Source organism: Rhamphochromis longiceps, linkage group LG6, assembly GCF_057381845.1.
Source record: "Rhamphochromis longiceps isolate RC_006_pf linkage group LG6, R_longiceps_female_GT1.1, whole genome shotgun sequence".
NCBI classification, from domain to species: domain Eukaryota; kingdom Metazoa; phylum Chordata; class Actinopteri; order Cichliformes; family Cichlidae; genus Rhamphochromis; species Rhamphochromis longiceps.
Window position 1 is genome coordinate 17,904,642 of NC_140562.1, and position 7,288 is coordinate 17,911,929.

Below are 7,288 nucleotides of genomic sequence, written 5' to 3' on the forward strand. Positions count from 1 at the left end.
TGCCCTTTTCATCATGCTCCATTTTCAAACCCATGCCCTGTTAATCGCTATTACAAGCAAGGCATTCACGGTTCATTTACCAGCCTTTTACTGCAGCTAGATCACATTTATCAACAACATAGTTTTGTAATGAAATACACTGAAAAAAAGGGACTGGCCATCTCTTGGATTTATGTAAGCATCTTGCATGTATTTAATACAATTGCCTCATGTTTTAAAGATAAATGTAACTATATAGTGTAAAAACTACATGATATGCAGAAAGGGTGTATTAAATTGTTCATATCATGTTCAGGTGAAGTAAGTCAATAAGATAGCAACGTTAAATCTCGTGAAACCACGCGTGATTTCATCTCGCGGGCTTTGGATCGTGGTTTAAAAAAAGGCATCCATCTCAGTCAAGTCGAGCAGCCAACTCTACGTTTTTTGGTATGTCTTGATTTTTTGAATTAATGTTTACCATATTTCAGCCAAATGTAGTTAAACGTCTAGAGTGCCGCCATGTAACATGCTAAAAAAGAGCCGTTAGCTTATTTGCTGTTTTATCTGTTGTCAAAGAATTGGCGCTTTTTCATTTGAATTTGTCTTTGGCACAAGAGCCGTAATATCACATTAAACCTAATTACGAGGCACTCACAACATAATTTGGTTTTCTGTGTGAATAGATTTGCCAACTGACTCTTCAGTTACATTGTGTATTTACTGCACCGTGGTGTTAGTGAGATTTTGGACATTGAACAGCTTTAGCTAATATCATCAGTGGCATTATGCTAGCTTACATCCCTACCCCTCCTGCCCTCACCTGCTGTCCTTTTGTTTTTGTTTTTTTTGCTGCACATTGAGAGATGACCTCTATTCTGCATTTCACCAGAAGTCAGCTGATGGATTGTGGGTTCAAGGTGTTATGGTAAGAAAGTATATTCTATTTTCGCTTAAGGTTTCTGTAACTTAATTATAATAGGTTTTTTATAATTATTAGGTGCATGCATACTCAAATAGACCACCCTATTAATACAACTGAGAAATCCAAAATCTGCCATAGGTTTAACCTGTATGTATTGTCAGAAAGGTGATTACTGGACCCACATTAATGCACACTTGAACTAAAATGAGGTTGTAACTTGTGGGTTCTTGGGTTGCAAATCAGAAACAAACATCTTTGGATTTTTTTAATCCCATAAGATCTGGAAACACAGTTTTTATTCAACAAAACATTACTGATTATTAACCAAGCACAGTGCCTGCTGTTATTTCAAAATAATTTTATGTCATTTTAGATGAAATGCAGCATTCCAGTGCATCCCAACCTTGCCTTTACAGTCAAGGTTTCTGACGGAGCTGAGTTTCTCTCTGACAGTCTGCTGAAAGTGTTTGCAAAGTGATCGGGGGAACAGGGCACAAAGCTAAAGGATGTAGCTGCCATGATGACAGTAAGAACTTTAAAATTCTTTAACTACAAAGTGTATATGTATTGCATTAGGTCAGTAAAAGATTTTTATGCTGCATCCATTGAAACAGTCAACTATTACCCGTGAGTACTGATTCCACCGAAAGGATGCCATAATTTTCGTTATGCATTTACTGGCCCACTGAGAAAAATTTATCTTTTAAAAAAAATAAATGTTCTGGAAACTATATATCCATAAAGTTGATGTCAAACAGGAACTTTTGATATTTCTTTGTAGATGCTGGTGTTGCATGTTGACTGGTTTAAGTTTTTGTCTGGGATCATTTTCTTCTGTGCTACTGAAAAGTTCACAAATCTCTGTTTTCTTTGTTATAATACTTTAGGATGACATTAATGCTCGAAGGGAGTCCCTCATCAAAGTGCTCCGCATCTGTGTGAAAGACAATTGCAACATCTTGGTGCAGGAGTTCATGGTGAGTGTTTTATGAGTAGATTGTGGCTTTGCAACATTTAAAAATGCATTTAGTTATCCACTTGATCCTCATTGGACTGGTTAGGACCAGTAGTCCTCTTTAATAATTTGAAGTTCACATGAGGCCTGGTAGTGAACTCGGCCGCCCCCCCTTGAGGCCCCACCCCCCTATATTAGGGGTCACATCAGTGTGAAAAAACTTTACATTTGTCATTCTAGTGAACAAAGGAAAATCCCACCAATATTTACATTAGCTTTTGTTTGAAAAAAAAAAAAGACCAACAGCTAACCAAATTGTGGGGCTGAAAGTCAAAATTCTAACATCTTCTGAGTGACATAACCTGGATTTCTGATGGGCCGGTGTCTTTCTAACAAAAACGAATGTAAAGCATTTGAAATTATTATGTTTTTCACTCTGTCTTAGAAACTCTGTTAGACCATAAGATAAGATAAGATAAGATAACCTTTATTAGTCCCACACGTGGGAAATTTGTTTTGTCACAGCAGGAAGTGGACAGTGCAAAAGTTATGAGGCAAAAATTAGAATACAATAAGAATAAATACAGTACACAGCTGTACAGAATAGAATAAAATAAAATACTATATACAGTAGAATAAAATAGAATAAAAATATACAATAAGATAAAAAATAGAATACGAATGCTATATACAACTGAGTAAAAATACAACGATGCCAGAAAAGATTATTGCACTTAGTGTTATTGCACATGTGTGGATGTGTGTGTTTGTTCAGTTAAAGTCTTTATTATGGAGTTTGACAGCAGTGGGGAGGAAAGACCTGTGAAATCTCTCCGTCCCACACCGTGGGTGCCGCAGTCTCCCACTGAAGGAGCTGCTCAGTGCTGTCACAGTCTGCTGCATGGGGTGGGAGACGTTGTCCAACAGGGATGACAGCTTAGCCGCCATTCTCCTGTCACTCACCACCTCCACTGGGTCCAGAGGGCATCCTAGAACAGAGCTGGCCCTTCGGATCACCCTGTTCAGTCTCTTCCTGTCCCCAGCAGAGATGCTGCCGCCCCAGCAGACCACACCATAAAAGATAGCAGAAGCCACCACAGAGTCATAGAAGGTCTTCAGGAGTGGGCCCTCCACCCCAAACGACCTGAGTCTCCGCTGCCATGAATGGCAGCATGGCAGGCAACTCTTTGGCTATAGCTATTTACTATGTTGCTTGCATTGGTTTAAATTACTCTAACATTAGAACTGGTAGATTCAAAAGAGATGAGTTTAAAAAGGAATCTTAAAGAAATGTTTTGTGTTTAACCAGGACTTGACTGAGGCCACTGCACAGATTGAGAAAACCACAATGAACATCTGTCTCCAGAGGATGCACCAGGCAATGACTTTTCTGATGTTGGCATCATCATCGAGGGTATAGTAGTTCTTCAAGATCTGGATAACGTGACCTTTGCAGTAGCCATGCTGTTTGGACCTTTTTTATTCCTTCAATATGAGTTACCCATCACAACTCTGCTACACTTTTGAGGTGATTCAAAGGGTGGTAATGGAGTTGGATGCAACTCAGCTCTCAAGAAAAGCTCACAACTAAGACAAAACTGCTCCTGCAAGGAAAGCTCACTGTTATGCATGCAAGCTGATCAGCTCTAGGTGAGAGGAGATTTAAATCTCACACTTGTTCTGCTGCATTTTTGAAGCTCAATTCCAGGAACAGATCGCAGGGTTCATTTTTATATACTCTGCAACTGCCATGAGGATGAGCCGTTTTTGTTGTTGTGGTTTGTTTTTCCTTTTGCTCTGTACAGCATTTTGGCAGCATTTTAAAATTTCTCTTTGTATTTTTTCTTTCTTTTACTAGTGAAGAGATGTAGCATGAACAGTTATGCAGTCTAAATATCCCATATGGGTCGTGTGAAATGGTATTTTCAGTTTCATTCAGTTGAAGTAAAGAACGTTGAATATTTCTAAGTGTGCTGTTTTGAACCAAGATGTCACAGTATGATCAGTGCTGTAATTTTTGACAGTCACTGTATCAATGTTATTTTTGCATCTCTTGAATAAAGGGTTTGACCTGCAAGTGCTAATTTCTTTAGTTATTGGGGTAAAATGGGTAATGTTAATAGGAAGGTGTTTGCCAATTCAGTAACCTAATTTAATGTTAATGGAAACTAACATTACCTCAAATTGTTTAATAATAATTGTTGTTTAACTGAATCTTGACGTCAGAGGCCTTAAATAGAATGTTTTGATTTGTTCTTTCCCAACATTTTTCAAAAGAAACAGTCTAATTTCTTTGCTGTGATTGATTCCAGAGAACACGGAAGAACTGACATTATTTAACTGTTGATTTATGTAGATTCAGTGGAGGAGTAATGTCAGTTTAATTCTTTACCTACTGTCAATGCAGTGAAATTAGACATTTTGTTTTGAAAGGTTACTCTGGTGGATGCCAGCAACCATCTTGGAAGAGAACAATACAATCTGTTATAAGGCCTCCATTTGAAAATTGTGTATTTGATACTAGAATATAATAGCAAAATGTAATTTGAAGATAACATGTAGCATTTAAGTGACCAAGTAGTATTGGGTAAAAGTTATTGAATGGTGTTGGGATAAAGTGAGAAAATTGTGAAGGATTAAAATATTTCAAGAGCTCAAATTACTTCATCAAAACATGTTTAAGTCACATTTTATCAACACAAATTGCACAGGTTTATTGAACATGAATAAATTGTGTTAATTTAACTCAATTGTTTAAGTTGCTGCCAAAGCAAAACATCTGTGTGCAACAAATGTCCACCATTGAATTAAGTAAATCCAACAACATATTTTTTTCAGTGTATACTAATTAAACAATTCAAATTAAAGACATGAAACGTAAGTATTGTTAAATGTAAATGCAACAACATTTTTAATGTCATTGTTGATGTTTATGATTCGAATAACCTAACCCTAACCCCTTGACTATTTCTTCAAATGGTAGCATCCGGCTAATTTATTCTCATTACGAAATGTAAAAAATGGTTAAATTAGCTTCCTGTTCATAAAGATTAAACTAGTGCTGTAAATGTTAATCTTGTTAAAATGACGTTAACGCCATCGTACCTATCTTAATTGCTCCTTGGGGATGAATAAAGTCTCTCTGACTGTGACTCTGATAACCGCATTAACGCAGCAAATTTCCGTTAGCAAGTTAACGTGGATTGGCCCGTGCGAGGGGCTAACGCATTAACGAGCTAACCCTGCTAACACATTAACGCTGTGCAGCCCACGCACGGGGCAATCCGCGTTAACTCGCTAAGGGAGATTTGCCACATTAATGCTTTTATAGTGTTAATGTCATTTTAACGAGATTAACGCTGACAGCACTGGATTAAACCAATGCTTTAGTGCCCATTCATTCTGATGTCCAGCAGGGGGCGACTCCTCTGATTGCGAAGGAACATTCTGTCATCTAAAAATCTGCAGGAAACCAAGTCTTTGATTCTCCTCTATCTATCTATGACCACAGTAAACACTTTCAACCTAAGGTTCTAGTTTCAAGTCTTACTGAGTACAACATCTAAATCCCAGGCCCAATGAGAGAGAAACAGGTTTTCTATGCAACTGCAATCGATTAAAATATGTCTGCATTTTTCACTGCAAAGGAATCAAATACAGGAAGTCTTCAGGTCAAAAAAGACAAAAAGAAGAAAAACCTAGAAAAGACACATGCTAGTACGATGAGCTCGATCTACATTAATGATGTGGATCTGGGTGCATCATATCGCCAAAATAGCTTTTCACAGCATCCGTATTTATGATGCGACTTCAATTTCACCTCTGGGAATGTGATTTTGCAGAAATCAGAACTACATAAGATTGTCCACCACCTAATGAATACCACAAATATAACCGCAGTCAGTATGGAAATTGGTATGAGTGCACTTCTCACATCATGTAAAAATCACCAAGCGTTTGCATAAATTTCCATCAGTGCAGCAGGGACTGCATAGACGGTTATAAAAATACAACAGGCAACCGAAAACAAGGCAGTCAAAAAATGTTTGACTCAACATCTTTTTTTTTCATTTCAAAAGGTAAAATTAAAAGAGTCACATTAAAAAAGTGAAATGTCATTCCTAAAGTTTCCACTTACTTATTTAGCCTGAGCATGTTTTTACAGGCAATAAATCAAATGTTAAAAACTTTGAGTTTTTCAAAGTCAGGTGAAACTTGTCCTGTTTTCCTGATCCCACACATCTGCAGTTCAACAAAGTCTTTGACTACTTTATAAAAGTACCAAAGTGAACCACACAAACCCCTCAAGTTTTTCAGATGCCCTCCCTTTGCCGGTCAGGGCCCTCTTTCCCAAAACATTTGAAATGTGAGATGATCTGAGCTGATAGTCTTAGATCATTTTAGGCTTAAGATGCTACTGGGAAGCAGAGACCAGGTCATCCTATTGTTTCTTCCACCACTGGGGAGCAGTGGTATAATGAGTCGGTAATTGCAGTCACTATATAAATGTCACAGTCGCGTCTGGGATTTATGATACACACACTTGAACAAGGGTAACTGTGTAACGGAGTGGAACTGGCAGGAGCACATTCATTGAGCTTTTTCACGAGCCAAGTGAAGAGGATAAGCTCGTGCTACTCTGTCTGATATGATGCTTGACACGGGTTATTAAGATGGGAATACATTGACCCTCAGAATCAGCTGCTTCCCACTCATCTCACCTTTTCAGTTAAAAGGCAGTTAATGCAGAAGGTGTGACTCCTAATTAGATTTAGTTTTATAGTATTATGGAAATGGTGGCTTAAAATCTGTTCCAGTGCTATGAAATCTAATTAAAATTAAAGCTGCAAGCAGCGTTATGAGGGCCCTCGCACCCCCGGCACGTCGAGCCACTGCCAACACCTCAAACCGGCACGTCCGATGTGATGTCACATTGATGGAATTCATGCTTTTAATCACCAGCTAACATTTCATCTTATTCAACCAGGATTATAGTCATGCCACTAGGTGGCGCTCTAACCATTATTGACAAATAGCATAACAAACATTTCCAAGCTCGAGTCTCATCACACCTGCGACGTTTGGGAGAGATTGGACATTGTGTTTTTTAGTGACAGCAGATTACTGCTTTTTGCGAGTGATTGAAACTCTACGTGCCGCCATGACCACCCCGTTTCCCTGAACGGAAAAAGCTTCGCAATTTAACATCACAAAGGTCTTTAGATTCTACACACTGAAGAATGCTTCAATATGATGAAATCCCTTGGAGGAGTTCGTCAAAGTATGAGGCCTGAAAAGGGGGGAAAATGTCATCAAAATTACACATTAATTTTAAAATGGCTGACTTCCTGTTGGATTTGGGATATTGCTCCAAGAGACTTTTTTGTACATCTTGATATCTTACACAAGCTTACCAAGTGTCAGACTCA

General features: G+C 38.2%; 1 long non-coding RNA gene across 1 annotated transcript; it reads left to right on the plus strand.

Annotated features, from left to right (window-relative positions):
• Positions 1-1,293: 1,293 nt before the first annotated feature.
• Positions 1,294-3,609, plus strand: LOC146667826 (uncharacterized). The gene is made up of 3 exons (XR_014911966.1): positions 1,294-1,430; positions 1,792-1,881; positions 3,169-3,609. It is a non-coding gene; the product is annotated as an uncharacterized LOC146667826 (long non-coding RNA).
• The last annotated feature ends 3,679 nt before the right edge of the window (positions 3,610-7,288 follow it).